Here is a 17799-nt window from a genome sequence, read left to right as displayed (position 1 = left end):
TCCCCATCTGTCAGTTCAGTAGCTCAGGAGAGGATAGACAGAGGGGTCCAACTGAGTTTAAAAAGGTGGAGACCTAACAAATGACCCTGCATGACAGGGCATCTGTCCATGTTGTATCGCCTAAGCAGGGAAGCCCATCAAGGTATTGATTAGTCTACTTTGGCTTTTGGTTGGAGTTGGGTTGTGTTGGACTTGACCCTTTCTGCAGGATCCTTCCCAGACTTTTTGCCCTGTCTCCATTGTGTTAAACTGTTTGGGCCTTAGGACTAACCAGTGCCAAAGTGCTTGTTTTCTCTCCTTAAAATTTAGTAGAATTGGTTTATACTTAATTGGCATGTTTAATTTACTTGCAAGTCCCTAGTAAAGTGGCAATATCTGTGCCCAAGGCCTGTAAAGTTAATGTTAGTGGGTCTGTAACACTGATTGTGCCACCCACTTAAGTAGCACATTAAACATGTTTCAGGCTTGTCATTGCAGCCGGTGTATGTGCAATTCTAAACTGCCATTGCAAATGGCAAAATAAACATTTGCCAGGTCAAAACCTTCCTTTTTAATGCATATAAGTCACCCCTAGGGTAGGTCCTGGACAGCAGAGAGGGGAAGTTGCAATGTATTTAGAAAGTAGGACATATACTTTCACGTTTTGTATGTGCTGGTAATGAAAAATGTATTCACAACTTTAAGGTCTACTTCTCCCGTAGGATAACATTGTAGTTGCCTTATCAATTAATCAATCAGGGATTTAAAAAGCACGGCCCATCACCCTTGAGGGTCTGAATGTGCTGGAGTTCCTAACTGGTTTGTGTTGATCTGTTTATTCGAACAGCCAGGTCTTGAGTCCTTTCCTGAATTGCAGGAGCAATGAGATATTCCTGATGTGCAGGGGAAGGCCATTCTAAGCTTTGACCGCCAGGAGTGATAAGGAGTGTCCTTCGCTGTTGTCTCGGCAGATCTTGGGGGTATCTGCAAGAGCAAGAGGGAAGTGAATCATAGGTGTCTGGTTGGTTGGTGAAAGGTCATGCTTTGTTGATGTATGATGGCCCTTCATTGTGCAGGGTTTTGTATGCATGGGTCAACAATTTGAGCTGGCATTACTTCTGGATCAGAAGCCAGCATAGTTTCTTGAGGTGGGGTGATGTGGGGCCATCTGGGGAGGTTGAGGATGAGTCTTGCAGTTGAATTTTGTATTGTCTGCAGTCTCTTCAGGAGGCATGCAGTGACTCCTTTGTCGAGTGTGTTCCAATAGTCCAGCAGGCTGTTGATGAGGGCCTGCATGAAGGTCCTTCTGGCATTGACTGGGAGCCACCTGATGATCTTGTGGAGCATGCAGAGGGTGTGGAAGCGGGCAGATGAGACTGAGTTTACTTGTGTCTTCATAGATACCTTGCTCCACGAAAATGCCGAGATTGTGGGCATGGTCTGTCAGGGTGGAGTATGGTCCGTATTCAGCAGGCCACCATGCATTGTTTTATGGCGAGGTGTTGTTCCCAAAGATGAGGACTTCGGTCTAGCCTATAATGAGCTTTTTCATCCTGTCGGCAGTGCTCATCATAAATCTGTGGAAATTGGCTCTGGTGGTGGAGGGGACTTCTGATGGTGTTGGCCTCAAGAGTCATGTATTTGTTGAAGAAGGTAGGGCTGAGGGACAATTCTTGGGAGGCGCTGCAGATGATCTTGGGTTCTGAGGTGAAAAGTGGGAGAACGATTCTCTGGGTCCTCCTGATGAGTTATGATGAGATTCATTTGAGGGCATTTTCCTTGATTCCAATGTGATGGAGTCTGTTGCTCTAGACGTGATGGGGGATGGTGTCAAAGGTGCCTCACAGGTTCAGGAGGATGAGATCTGCCAATCTGCTATGGTCCAGAAGGGCCCTGATGTCATCGGTGGCTGTGATCAGGGTTGTCTCTGTGCTGTGGTTGGCTAAGAAACCAGATTGGTAGGAGTCCAGGAGGTTCCTGCATTCCAGGTGTTTGGTGATTTACTGGTTGATTGCCTTCTCGAGAACCTTCGCTTGAAAGGGGGAGCAGGGAGATGGGATGTTAGATCTTTGCTTCAGCTGGATCAGTGGTTGGTTTGTTCGGGAGGGGCCTCACTTCAGCTTGTTTCCAATCCTCAGGGAAGAAAGTTTCAGGTGTTGGAGGTGTTCAAGACTTTCTGGAGCGTGTCGCCTTGCTCCCGAGGTTGAAGATGGGGTGAAGACAGGGGTCCATGGGTTCTCCTGAGTACACAGAGTTCATGATGGAGATTGTGGCTTGAGTGGTGAGAGGGTCTTAATTGATGAGCAGGTGTTTGGGGTTTTTGTTCATGGGTGTGGATGTGAGCTGATGGCAGGGAGTTGAAGTTTTCGTAGATGGCTGAGATTTTGTTGTGGAAATAGTCCACCAGAGTGTCACACAGTTCTTGGGAGGGGGTGATGTTATTCTCAACAGTTGCTGGGTTGGAAAACTCTTTCACAGTGGCAAAAAGATCCTTGCTGTGATTTGTGCTGACTTCTATGCAGTCTGCTAGGGTGCTCTTCTTTGTTTCCTTCAGGAAATAGTGTCACTGGTTTTGTCCTTTCTTAATTATGGCATGGTCTCATGTCTCTTTGCTGGTGCATCACTTCCTTTCTAGTTGCCTGCTGTTACATTTTGTGGATTTCAGCTCTGCGGTGAACCAGCTGGCTCTTCTGGCAGGTGCTTTGGATTTGGGTAGCTTAGTGGGTGTGATTGTGTTGGCGCATTCTGTGTTTACTGGGAGAAGTTCTTTACAGCCTGTTCTGGGTTGGATGTTGTTTCTGGGAGGTGGGAGTTGAGAGCGTTGCTCCACTTGTCTTATGATATCTTGTTCTAGTTTCTGTGCATTGATGTGGGGGCATGGTACCAGAGTTGGTAGGTGCTGAGATGGTGAAGTGTTGTATGGTATTCCTGAAAGGGCAGAGGGTTCGGACATACTTGTATTTCTTAAGCTACACATCCCAAAGATAGTTGGCCTTAAGCAGCATACAAACCTTAATCTACAACATGATCATTGAGTAGGTCCTAAATCTTTGGGAGCTTCACCATCTGGTCATAGAAGAGGAATATTAGTACTATTTTGGAATATACCAAAATTCTCATGGTTTGTCAGTGACCAAGCAGTAGAAATCCATACTTTGGTCCTGACAAAGGATCTTCTTCTTTTCACAGGACATAGCTCGTGCAACTGCTGTCCATCAAAAGGAAGTCCTTTCCTTTCGCTTTGCTTTACACTCCATGAAAGCATGATATGGTCTAGTGCATCCTTGTTTTTTCAAAGTGATTTATAAGGAGAGAACTTTCTCATCGGATTCTCCAAACAACCTACAAAATTTCATTTTTCAGCACAAGAGTGAAGAAATGGAAATTGGAAAAATTTGAGGGGTTTCTAGTGTTGCTGTTATCGATATTTGTTTTGCATTTAAATGGTAGCTATTTGAATAAAGTTATTCTTATTATACTTACGCTAATATTTTTTCTTGAGCTAGTAATAGCATTTTTCCTTTTACAGATGGTTCTTGTCTAACCTGGAGCCCTTCCCCAGCTGTGTTTTCTCCCATGTGTTTCCCATCCCAGACCTATTGTATATAGCTTATATACATTTGTCAGTAAGTAGTCTTTACTATTCAGTTATGTATTCTTGTTGTTTTGGTATTCCCTTAGCTTTTTGGTCTTATTTTCTGTTTCCAATCTGCTGTCTTACTTTGCATGTTAATATTGATTTTCTTCATGGTTTTTGTTTTTTATCTCTGGCTGTCATAAGTCTGCTGACCATCTTTTTACTCACTTTTCCACCCCTCCCTCTTACTGTTTATATACTGCAAGTGTCCCATTTCTCCCATGGTTGAAGCCATTCGGCTTTTTGCCATTCTCTCATTTTCTACCAGCTGATCTTTTCTCTTTTTACACCCTCCTTCCTCTTTTTGCAACCTTTTATTTACTTGAATCTTACCGTGGTAAAATAGGCTACCTGTTCATTTGGAAGGCTTAGGTATCTTTTCCATTTTGCATTCTATCTTTTAGTGAATTAAGATTGTATTTACAATAGAATCTGTCCTCCCCCTTATATGGTTAACAATCTGCAAGTAGTGTCCTGTAACATGAAAGGTCTATGCAGCCCTATTAAGAAACAGAGAGTGTTTATGCATTTATCTAGATTACAGTGTAAGATTGTTATGTTACATGAGACTCCCCATACAGATAAAGACATTAACTCATTTAAGAAGCACTAAGTAGGCCAAGTATTATGTTCCCCTGCAAAGCAGAATACAATGGGGTGATTACCCTATTTCATAAGTCGCTTTCATTATCATTTGAAAAGGAGGAGAAGGATGAAGATGGAAGATGACCTTTTTTTCATATTACTATCAATTTACTCCCACCTTAACACATGCAGCCCCACTGGCACAGAAATACAATTTTGGCAACATTTAGCTCACATTTTTACACTCTTCTTCCAACACCAATCTTCTCGTGGGAGGGGATCGTAAGCAAATTATGGATGCCTTTACTGACAGAAAATCTCTTCCCAGATATGTCTCTAATAGAATGCAAAACACATTCAAAAACACTATTCAATCCAGGGGCTTGGTAAACACATGGAGAATTTATAATCCAGGGAATTTAGAATTTACCTTTTATTCCCAGCACATAATTCCAAATCTAGAATTGGTTATATTTTTATAACCCTTCAACTGCTTCTCACCTTAGTCCATGCTAAAATTGGATCTATAATAATATCCGATCACACACCTGTTTTTATCGATATCAAAATATTATTTCAATCCCCTAGACAAAACAATATGGTGTTTCAATAACTATATACTGTAAAATCAATCTATTGTGGGAAAATTAGAAAATTTTATGAAGGGCTATTTCGACTCAAATATTACTCTGTATCTACCATTTCAAAAATATTTGGGATACCTTCAAGTATCAGCAAGAGGTCATATTATTGACTACATCACAGCTAAAAAGAAAACAACCCTTAAGGGATCTGCTCTCCTACTCTTATCCATTATACAACTCATACATGAATACCATACATCTAATAATTAAACCACTCTTAAACATCTCATTCAAGCCAAGTTGGCCTTTAACAAAAAATTGACTGAGGAGGCCTTTTGTGTGCTAATAAAGATTAACTTTAAGTTTTATGGAGGGTGCAATAAAGCAGCAAAGTTGTTGGTGAACTAGTTTAAGGACAAATCCCATAAATCCAAAATAGTCTTAAGAACGAGGACATTTTACAATGTTTTGCAGACTTTTATCGGAATTTGTACACACCAGAATTCTCTCCATTAGATGCTGCCCTAAATCTTTCTTTAACTTTCTTCCTCCTCGCTCTCACCTGCCTCAAGATTATTCCCTACTTGACAAGGACATATCCATAGCAGATCTTTAGTCTGCTTTAGCCAAATTACCCAAAGATAAAGCCCCCGAATCAGACAGTTTACAAACAAATCCTACTTACCATCTTCATTCATTTTCCTTCCCCACCTCATCTCTTTATACCAATACTTTTTTCCCAACAATGAGGCTTGAGGAACTTTTTAGGAAGTGATGCTCTGATTGATTCCTAAAAAAAGACAAAGACCTCTCTGTGCTAACTATCAACCTATTTCCCTCATTAATTTGGACAGCAAGATTTTCTCAAAAATATTAGCTCTTCGACTTAACCTCAATAGACCTCATTGATATGGAACTAACTGGGTTTGTTGAGGGCAGACATACGGAGAACAATTCAAGAGCCTTTCTAAATAATATTCACTTTGCCCAATAGCCACCAGACACAGAGAAAGCTTATGACCGTGTACACTGGCATTTCATGATGCGAGCACTCATATGTCATGGTTTTAGCCTCAGAATTTTTCATTATATCAGTCTGCTTTAAATTTTCTCACTCTGTTTTTGTCAATAGCACCCAATACTCCTGTTTTCCTCTACAACGTGGTGCCATAAAAGGCTGCCCTTTATCACTGTTACTTTTTATATTATCACTGGAACCCTTTTTACATACTTTGCATCAGCAACTTTACTTTCATGGTTTTATTCATAAAAACACAAAAATTAAATTCACAGCCTATGCGGATGCTATCACTGTATAAGTCACAGACCCACAAACTTCCATGCCTACCTTTATAGATCTCTTAAACCCCTACTCTAGCATATCAGGTTACAAACTAAATGTTACTAAATCTGAAGTCCTCCTATTGAATACATTTTGTTTGAAAGAGATGTTTGCAGAAAATGGTTTTAAATGGAATTCTCTTCATATTAAATGTTTAGGGATCAAATACTCCTCCTCAATCAGGAAAACCCTCCCGATCAATTTAGATGATGTCCTTCAAATCTCAGAGAAAGGGTCTTCCCTGTATTTATCCTGGTGGAGCAGGTTAGACACAATAAAGATGATGATGCTTCCCATCATTAATTTTTATCTATCCATGCTATCAGTTACAATTCCTGGAAAGCAAATTTTTTTAATCCTTTCTGTCCAAATCCAAAATAAGTGCTGAAACAAATTTCCTAACTTGCGATAATATAATTCTTCCTTTTTAATTAAACAAGTTTAACCTCACATTCACTCATACATTGAGAAACCTTTAAAGTTCTGGCGTCATTTGGAGAACTCTTTGATTTTCCCTTTCCCTTTTCAGTCCCTGGCTCATTTCCCCAACCTCCATGCTCTTTTGTATCACCAACCATTACACATTCTATTTGCACCCTATTTCTGATCTTTACCAGATCTCTCAGATCCCTGTATGTTTTTCTAGAACCCTCTATATGGCACAATAAATATATTAATGTTACAAATCACCTCATTATTTGGAAAATTTGGATTGCTAAAGGAATAATTCAGGTCAAACATCTATTTCAATGGACAGGCTTCCTTTCCTCATCTGAAATGCAAACCAAATTTGGCCTCTATGCTGCCTGCACTCTTAAATACAAATCATTAGAAAAGTCTCTTAAACAACACATCTCTTAGTTTTCACACGCTCCTCCTTCTACACCCGATCTTTTTTACGGCACAATTAATCCTTTCCCCACCTTTTGAGGCCTCCTGCATATATATTTCCACTATTGTATACCAAAGTGTTCCACCTACAAAATAGAACTTATGTGGGAATCAGAATTACAACACTCTTTTCACACACACACACACACACCTGGGATTCCATGTGGCAAAAATAAACCACAACCTATGTAATGCTAGTAGTACACAAACTTTATACTACTTTTATCAGAGATTGTTCTTAACTCCTTCCTATATTTGTAAATATAATACAGGATTGTCAAACAAGTGTTGGACTTGTACAAAGACACCAGGCGCATATTTGCATTCGTTTTTCATTGCCCTCACATTGACTATTTCTGGAAGAAGATTTGCAGAAAAATGTAAATGATTTGTTCTATTACCTTTCCTTTTGAGATCAAATCTATTTTTTGGGGCAATTCCTCAACTATTTGGATTGGTGCTCGTAAACTGGGCAAGTTTGTGGACTTGCTTATTGCTATTGCTTTTCAAGTCATTATATCTAATTGGAAAGATGCTACCAAAGTTTCTTTCACTGACGGTGGGACCTACTCTGTCACCACCATCAAACAGTGCACCCGCCAACTCCACACATCAACTCTTTAGAAGGACATTTTTTGGTCACCTCTTACCACTTACACTGAACCGTGATAAGGGGTACAGCGAGACTGCTCATGCCCCTTTGCACTATATGAGGCCCCATTTTATAAGCTCAAGGGTGAAGGCGGGTCCAGAGCCCAGTACAGAAGCGGTTCTATGTGTTCATATAACAACCCCCTCTTCTGGTACTGAAACCCTGCAGCTCGAGTGGAGTGCATGAGAATGACAAACTACAGAGATTATACCACTATACGGTGGGCTGCGCACATCGTGCACATCGCGGGCCTTCTCATGCTTCAAAATGCACGCATATTTATATTTTTCCCGTTTACATCTTGGCCATGCAGTGCCAAAGGGCCTCATTCCTGGGATTGAAAAAATGGTTGGGGGTCAGTTCATATCACATATTCATTATTTCCGTCAGAATTAAAGGTCATGGTGAACAGGTCAAGCTACTTCTTCACTGAGTCTTGAAGAGACACCACATGAGGCAGGTTACAGATCAGCAGGGAGCGCTTAGTCTGGGGTCCCACCAATTGTCATGCCGCAGATTGTGGATAATATTGTTTGATTTCATTGACAGAATGAAGCAGTAGGATCCTGTGAAGTGCTCCCCTATCTCCCCACTGGGACATGGATGTGTGTGACTGCCTGCCCCCCCAAGTGATTGAGAACAGACCCGAGTGCATGAAGCCCTGTATCAGGTGTCTGACTGTGATTGAACAATAGACTCAGTGAGGCTGGCCTCAATGGCTTCTAACATCGATCACATAAATAAGTTAGAAAGAGTTGAACCCCCTCCTTTTTTGTTCACCTTCACTTTGTTGCCAGGTGTGCACTGGCTATAGTGGGCTAACTGTAGTAGGTTGGCCACCCTTCTTCATTCTCGGTTGTGTTCTATGTTATTCAACCCGGAGATCCCCGCCAATGGAAATGTTTGTTGGCTGTTTAGGCAGCTAGATGTTGCTCTTTTGCACTAGGTTTTGGAGTTCCTTGTTCAGACAGCTATACAGCATACCTAGCGACAAACCAGAGCGCTGATTGTTCCCTACATTAGTGAGCCTAACAAATGCACTGTTGACCACCTAATCCCCCCCCCCCCGAATAGCAAACAATGTCACTAGATTGTTCTTCATAACATGGAATATCAGGGGTATGGGGCACGTGCGCAAGAGATATGCAGTGCAACAGTACCTCAATAAGAACTAAGCCCAGATAGCATTCATGCAGAGAATTCACATATCTAAAGGGGAAGATGCACAATTACATAGTAGGTGGCAGGGCCAATATTACAGCACCACATATTCAGGCTTTGCTCGAGGGGCCCTCATATGGGTGAGACCCTTGGTGCCCTTCAGGAGCATGACAACTGAGATATAACCTAAAGGGCATTATATCTTTGTGGATGGGCAACTAAACAGTAGGCTCCTCTTATTGGGTAACAGGTATGTACCAAAAGTCCTTCCTGGCATGCCTCTCCATCATACTGACCAGATGGGCACATATACCCTGGATCATCGGAGGAAACTTCAATTGTGTACTTAACCTGAAAATGGGCCACTTGCATCTTCCCTTGCCAGCCTCCCCTGTGGTGGCTGTTTCTATTTACCTTTCCCAGTGGCTCACACATTGTTTTTTTTGTGGTTAACCAATGTGTGCACCTTGACCATATTGTTTGTCATCATGCGACCCAGTTGTGTGTCACAAGCAGCGAATCCCTAGGAAAGACCCTATCCGAGAATAATTAATTTCAGCTTCAACTGACATGGGGGCGGTGCACCCTTCAGGTGCCTACATGGAACTTACAACCTGCAGCATTGGAGGATCTGCTTTGTCCAACTACCTGATGGAGACCTGGGGTACCACTGCTACTAGTCTGACAGAATGGGAGCCCATGAATGTACTACTGAGTGACCATTGAATACATACGTGGTGGGTGCAGGGGCTGACCTGCACCAGGACTTGGTCTGTGTGGAGGTCTCTTTTTCGAGGTACTGCACATGGCGGGGCAGACTCCCCCTACTGGAAGACCAGTGCTGACTGCAGCTATGGAACGGCATGCTTGCCTTATTGAAACACTGAGGTGCATAGGCTATAGAGCGTATCAGGCAAAGATGCATACCAAAGGTAACAAATCAGGCCGGCTGTGTGCATGGCTATTTAAGAGCTCCATACTGCCCACCGTCATAACTGCGATACGAGCAGCACAGACATGCTAACCACTAGCCAGACAGACATACATAAGGTGTTCACCACATGTTATCACAAACTCTACAACCACCCCTATAGATCGTCAAGTCCCAATTCAAGAGTTCCTCAGTAGGATCACATTTCCTCTCTTTGAACCATTGGAGCAGTAAAAACTATGAAGCCATCCAGAGAGCTGCAAGATGCAAGACCACAGGTTTTGACAAGTTGACTGTCAAAATTTAAAAAGCATATGAAGGCCTATTATTCCCCAGTTTGTTGGAACTGTACATGGTTGCTCAGGCAGAAAGGCGGCTATGCTTTGTGAGGCATTGCTCGTTTTGCATCTGAAACTTGATAGGGATTCCATGGAGATGGCATCATATCAACCCCTGCCGATACTAGAAACAGACTGCAAGGTACTAAGCAAGATATTTGCAGTGAGACTTCTCAAGAGTCTTCCCTGTCTGGTTCATTAGGATCAAAACGGATTCATACCAGGCCGGTTCATTACACTCAATATACGTAGACCGTACTGGGTGCTGGAGATGGCACCAGCCCACTGGCCTTATGCAGCATGCTTAGCGTTGGCCTTAGAGAAAGCATTCAATACTGTTGATTGGATTTTTATGTTCACAACCTTAAAATCACAGGGGGTAAAGGGCAGAATACAGTGGTTTATAAGGCTCCCCTACTTAGAAACTATGGCACGGATAAAGATAGGAAAGTGTGTGTTGGCCCGCTTCGAAGTGAGCAGAGGCATTCACCAGGGTTATCCCCATTCTCCTCTCCTGTTCAATTTAGCAATGGAACCGTTCGCACAAAGGCTCAGAAAGCAGGGCTTGGCCTAGGGTATAACACTAGAGGGGGTCTGGCAAGTGAGCTTGCTATATGCAGATGGCATACTAATTTATGTATGGGACATGCAGGGGGTATTGTTGAGATAGTGGATATACTAACAGAGTTCCGTGCTGACATGGGGCTTGGAGTGAACTGGTCGAAGTTGCGTTTGTTCCTGGTGAGTCTAGAGTGCCCGCTGCAGCATATTTGTAATAGACGCACACCCCCTTTGATGGGAACTCCACACTTTCCATTACCTGGGCATTAACATTTATCATACCACCCGGGATGTCATAGATGGTGAGCTCACAAAAGCCATTGCCTCTCTCTACCCACAAATGACGTTCTGGAGAAAGCTCCCACTTTCAGTACAGGGTGGAGTGTCACTGTCTGGATATGTTAACACTTACCTTCCTGTTACACTATTTCAATAATTTCTGGGTGAACATATCCCGGAGCACCTTTCACACCCATCATCTGATTTTGGGGAGCTTCCTGTGGAATAGAGACAGATGCAGGGTAGCACTGCACAAAATGCAATTATCAGTACAAAAGGGAGACCTAGAAGCCTCAAACTTCACACATTATTACTTGGCAGCACAACTGCAATGGCCCTCTTGTTTGATGCCAGGGCAGTATGTGGAAGAATTTGGATTTGAAGCCTGAGGTCCGTGTGCAACAAGCAGTGAAGGAAACCTTCTTACCACATGGGATTGTTCCTCAATGGGCCAATAGCTTGCTACGTGTGGCCCACAATAGTTTTCAGAATAGTCTGCCTCTTATGCTGAATATGCATTAATACATGCGTGGGATAGCTCTGGGCTCTATCTGATAGTTCAGGGAATTGATTGGCGGAGAAGGGGTGACATTGCAGGAGACAGTCAGAGTAGGGAGCCTGGGGGTACTTATTTTAGGATGGAGTACTAATCCCTTTTGAACTACTAAGAGATGACAGGGACGTACCAGCAGGTAAATTCCTGGCCAATGGCTGACTGGTGGCTGAATTAAGACAGTTGTGGCAAATAGTTGACATGATACCTGGTCAGCACCCACTCGTACACACCATGCAATCTATAGGCGAGGGCCGCCGCCTGATAACATGACTGACACCTGCCCTCTTGCATACCTTACATGACCCCTTATTAGCAGTCTGCAGGACTTTGGAGAGGGACATAGGTTGGGAGCAGACACAGAAATAATGGGAATGGGCTATCCTACACCCATGCAAGCTTGCCCACAATACTAAATTACAGCATTTACAACACAACATTCTTCACAGGGCTTATTTAACACCGGTGAGGCTCCACAACTTTTTCAGATCTGTTTTGACTTGCCAACAGTGTATAGAACCTGTGGTTGACATGGAACCAGTGGTGGCTGGTGACATTTGAAAGTGGTGAGGCGTAAACTTTCTGTGTGAGTACACCGTAGCGAGGGAGCGCAGCGAGTGAGCCCGAACATCTTAAGGGCGGTACGGGGGGTTCTCCCCCCAAGAAGTTTTTGAGAAAAGAGTGGGTAAATTGTGCATTTTCAAGCAAATTTGAGAAGCATGAAGGTTAAATAAAGCAATTGTGAAAGTGTATGACATCAATTAAGAGATTTCATATGATAATGACATAGGTAACTGCTTATGCAATATAACCAGAGAACTTCACAACCCCCAAACACACAACGCACCAACTCACCTGTAAGCATTGTATTTTTATTTACTTTTGCCTTCTCAATATTTTTGCAAGCATGTACCTCCTTCACACATAGTTGCACAGAATCACAATTGCATCTAGAATAAGTGACCATTGCTCAGTATGTTCAGCAGAGAGGCTAAGGATTGGATGATCAACTATTCTGAGCACCTTTTTGACCCACTGACAGGCACTGGGTGAAATTTGCGCTGCCTTCAGCCTCTAAAGCTCTCAATGGTCTCCCATTAAAAATGCCTGAAGGTGACTCCGTTAAAAGTATGACCTGTACAAGAGAAATATGCTACACAAAAAAATGCACAACTACAACATCATGGAATTGGATGCTCATTTTATAACAATTCAGCAGTCAGTTGCTGGTTTATGTACTTTATGGTGCGTACATCATGACACACTGAGCCCTACTTATTGCAGCTCACAGTAGCATAAAATGGTTGGTGCCTTTAGGCAGTTAAAGAGAAAGCTTTTGACTTTTAGCCCCTCTCCTCTATCTTCTGCCCCTTGTGCTTAATTTGTAAAAAAAAAAAAAAGTGCCAGGGCCCTCATCAGGAGGCCACTGCAGCCTACACCACCCATTGCCTCTGCTAACGCTATCAGTGACAGTACCAAACCAGCTGCTAACCATCTCACTCCTACAAGTGTGACAGTTCAGACTATTCCAGGTCCCCAGAGTTTAGCAAGGGTGGCAGGTATTAGCATTTTTAACTGCATAATAAATTAGTAGACAACTGTTGTTTTGCTCACTCTAAATCAGGCAAACAGCCCACTATGTAGCGGACTGTCATAAGTGCCTGTGCTGCCAATTAAGTGTCGTGTGGAGCACCAGAAACCACTGGCTCAAATTAAGCACTGTCTGCCCCTAAGAAGCACGCGCATTCAAACAGTGCAAAGATCACATGTCATTTGTTTCTGGAAACAGTCATTACTGTATCCAGCTTTGCAGTTCAGCCCTCATTTGTCAGTACTGCAGCGACTTCTGTGATCTTGTACAATTTTATCACCATTATTAGGCGGTTTCTCTTAGGTAAACTCTTCGCGTTCTGCCAACCAAACCTTATTTTCAGAAACACATGAAGAACATCAAGGTCAGCCTCAGACTGTCTGGAACACAAAATACGCTCCAGCATGTGCACCAAAATAAAAGCAGACTCTAGATAGCTACAAACCGGCCCACATGATGACATTTGCTAATCAGGGCAAATTTGAACTTGTGAAGACATGGTGATGGTGTATAGTTATCTTACAGTACCTTAGACAGCATGGATTTGTGTTTTTGCTGTTGTGAATGTCTGCGGTAATATGATCAGAGAAAGCAACAGTAAACATGAACCCAGGTAGCAGCAGAACACAAAATAGGCCAACATACAGCCACAAAAATACAGGCCCACACACAGCTGTCGGACCAGCCCAACGAGCACTGTCAGATTGCCCTTCGTGTTAGGCTAGTCCGACCCTGCAGAAAGAACACCGAGCAGGCCCAGTATCACCCAGAAATCAAACTCACACACGCACACACTCTAAGCCATCTGAGCACTTCGACATCTGGACAGGCCCAGTCTCACCCAGAAATCAAATTCACACACACACTCTAAGACATCTAAGCACTTCGATGCCTCGTCAGGGGTAATACGTGCTATATAAATAAAACTACAATTACAATCTAAACTGTTGCTGTGCCTCACCTCCGCTCCTTTAAAAGAAATTGGCGAGCATCTTCTAACATGCCTTGCCATCGAAAAAATATATGTAAACTGGAAACATTTCCTGCAGCAGCCTAACTGGACGAAAGACACCTGTTTTCTTAACAGGGCAAAGGTTAATTTTATAGCAATCTCTTGTTATAACAGCGGAATTGGTCTGCGAGATTTGTTCTGAACTCAAACCAACCCTCGGGCACTGCCTGATTGCCCTGTTGGCCAGTCCAACCCTGGCCCTGAATATGACTTCCATGCCATCAAGCTGTAGGAAGCTCAGAGACAAGCATCATAGCCGCTTTGAGACACCAACTTTTCCCCTACACTGCAACACTCCCGAAAATTCTGCATTCATTTGAATTTCCAAAACAAAACTCAATGAAAATAGCACATGAAAAGGAAAACAAACTAGCCAACAGACTGACTTTAATTTCATAAAAATGTCATCCCATGGGTATATCATGAATCATAAGGGAATGGATCACTTGTAACTGGAAATAGGGGTCTTTCGGGTCGTTTCCTGAACCACTAATACCTAAATAGGTATTATGAGAACCCTCAATCACGTATTTTTTGATGGTATTGGCGGTGTATCTTGGTTCTCCGCCTTTTGAATACGTTTAAGCATTATCATCGGGTCTCTTGTGTGTTATGCTTCCTCCACCTGGAGGGAACCGCTAATTCGCAGTAGTGATCAGAAATATTGGTGCAAAAAAGGTGCAAAATAACGTGAAAAGTTAACGTTAAAAATGTCTTACCAGTACTACCTTCAAAAAGCAAAATTTATTCTGTCAGGTGTATTGGTAGACTTCTAAAAAATGGTGGTGCAGTAGGTCAGATTATGTAACCCCAGCACTTTAAAGTGTCCAAATCAAAAATGGTCGACATGTTTCTGCCCCTCTAGCGCCCCTGTGATCCATTCCCTTATGATTCATGATATATAACTAGGAAGAAGAATGGATGACTGCTCCTTCTAGCTCCCTTCTCTTGATCACAAGATCCCATGGGTATAGCCACAAAAACTTTGTTAGCAGCACATTGAGCCTATTTTCTTGTCTTGTGGAATTCACTCCAAACATCCATTTCAGTTTATGTACCGGCATGCATATATGCAAATTCAGAATAACTACCTCTTCAAATGACATTTCAGACACACAACGCACCTGAAGACTCAACAACCAAATCTTCTGAAGAACTGGCTACTTCCCTATAACAAGGCCAAACTAAAATGCTGGACTTTGCAACTGAAAAAAATATATGAACTGCTATTTGCTTATTTTGGACCTATTTCAGTCTGCACACTAAAATAATACACCTATTTTTTTGTTTTATATAAAACCACCAACGCACAAATGCATCGCAAAATGTGAGGTAGGCTTGTGCTTCACAAACATTGTGCACCTTGCAAGTTTGATATTTGTACATATGATATGCGCTCAAAAGTCTAAGAAGTAAAAAGGCACATAATAGGAAGCCTACATTCCAACACTCCAGCCTATAGCACATCACCACCAAAGTCGAAACTGTCAGTTAAAAAGGCAAACACAACATCACTACTTCAGCTAAACCCTCTTACTTGTTCTCCAGCAGAGTCATGCACACCACCTCTTGCACTGAGTCGCACCCCGGGGTTAGTGGCCTTCGCCAAGGAGCAGTTCTGAAGGTTCCAGGTGGCCACCCTGACCACAGGCTGGCCGTCCCGCACCCCAGTGAACACTTCCACTGGGGGGTGGGTGGAGATGAGCTGCGTGGGGCCCCCAGGAGGGAAATCCAAGTCTTTACTTTGCAAGCTGAGCGAAGTGGGGCCGGGGTGCGGCTTGGCGATGAAGTGCAGCCCCCGTTATTGTTGGCCGTGGCGGTGGAGGGTGGCCTGGACTTCTCTGCCAGCACGTGGTGACTGATTCTCTCCAGGAACGAGGCGCTGACAGACCCCACCTTCACCAGGTCTTCCACACTGCGGAAAGGTTCGTGTCCAGTGCGATAATACACGATGCTGCGCACCATGGCCTCCATGATGCCCCGGAGGCTCATCAGCTGGGCGGCGGTGGCCGTGTTGATGTGGAGTTTGGTGGAGTTTGCAGAAGAAACAGAGGACAGGCGTTGGTGACCCAGGGGGTGCTCACCTCTGTCCTTCCTCAGCAGAGAGGCACTGGGGGAGTGCTGCCCAGAGCCTCCCCTGCCAGTACTGCCCACGCAGATCTCAAACTTCTCTTGCTCCAGCTTTTGAGCCCCCACCCCGCGCACCAGAGTCAGGTCTCCTCCACCTTTTTAAACCCCCTCTATGTACTCACGGTACTCCACGATGCTCTGGGCCACCGAGCGCGTGACCCGGGCAGCGTCATGTGCTCCTCCTCAGTGGCCGCGTTGATGTTCAGCCGCTCCGGGTTCACCACGAAGATGTTGCTGAAGTTGCAGGCCGCGCTGAACTTATGGCTGCTCTGGCAGAAGTCTGACGCGACAGGTCCTTGGGGATGGAGCGATGGCATCCCAGATTTCCTCCCATGGTCCTTATATAAACCACACACTTACACATTTACTTTATGCCGGAGTCCGGACCCGTAGGTCTAACATCTAGGATAGCACCTACACTCGCTGCTGGTTGGCTGGCTTGAGCAGTAGTGCCCATGTTCTGTTTAGGGTTTAAAGACTTTTGCGACCAGCCCAAACATGCGCACTAGGCTGCTCATTAGAAGAGCGGCATGGAAAATTCCTCGCTCTTCTAATGAGCAGCCTAGTGCGCATGTTTGGGCTGGTCGCAAAAATCTTTAAGCTCCAAACAGAACATGCGCACTCTTGCTGTGCGCTCCACCAGCCACCTGTACATTCGTCACGCACTTGCACTGAACTCTGTCCTGCTGCGGCTGCCCCACCCCCGCCCCCTTCTGAGCCGACTGCCTCCGGTGAGTGAGTGAGACTTAGAGAGTGATGATGGCAGCAACGGCACACATGCTTGAAACTCGACTCGTGCCTCAAATTAATTAGTGGGGCTACGCCCACGCGCCCTAATGGACGCACCGCCCCTGCATGGAACACATGTTCTGAAACTGCCCGATGGCCAAGAATGTGTGGCTAGAGGTCACGAATATGGTGGCAGAAATAACAGACCACAACAATCTTAATAATATGGCAAGTGGCATGTGGAGGCTTTATAAGCACAGGAATGCAGGGAGCGCTACATGCCACTTTATAGATCTGGAACTGCTGATGGTTCGTCGATTGATTGCTATGCATTGGAAAGCTAGAACACTGACCAGGGTGGGAACTCTGGTGCGCAAAGACACTTAAAGGGGCTAAGGCTGAGGCAGTTGCGTTACAGCTGGGGAAAAAATGAGGTATGCACAGGAAACCCATAGCAACAAATGGGGAAAGCTTAATAGGAGAATTACAGCAGACTCAAGAGGAGCTTTATATGCAGGAGTGAGGAGTTTCCTTTTCTGTTGTGGCGCATCCCTCTGCAGAGTGTCCCTCTTCTTCATCTCTATGCAAGCATCCATGAGGTGGGGTGACAGATACACCGAGGATGCGAAACACAAGTTCTCACTTCCCAGTCAAGAGGGCGTATCAAAACAGGGAGGTGGGCATGCGGGGCTAATGTGTCGATAGACTGAAGGGAAAACTTCCTCACTTTAGCTGCTCTAAAATAAGGCTGCTGCTCATTTGACTTGTTGTTTGAAATGTTCTGGATTTTTAAATCAAAGAACTTGAAGCTTCTGCTTGACACAAAACACTATAACATCAATGC

At 43.9% G+C, this 17799-nt stretch overlaps 1 pseudogene; it reads right to left on the bottom strand.

Annotated features, from left to right (window-relative positions):
* Positions 1-15629: 15629 nt before the first annotated feature.
* LOC146817382 (endonuclease/exonuclease/phosphatase family domain-containing protein 1 pseudogene) lies at positions 15630-16560 on the bottom strand (annotated as a pseudogene).
* Positions 16561-17799: the final 1239 nt, after the last annotated feature.

This window comes from Triturus cristatus, chromosome 6 (assembly GCF_964204655.1).
Source record: "Triturus cristatus chromosome 6, aTriCri1.1, whole genome shotgun sequence".
Lineage (NCBI taxonomy): Eukaryota > Metazoa > Chordata > Amphibia > Caudata > Salamandridae > Triturus > Triturus cristatus.
Note: the sequence above shows the minus strand (reverse complement) of the source record. Positions and strands in the feature narration are given on the sequence as shown.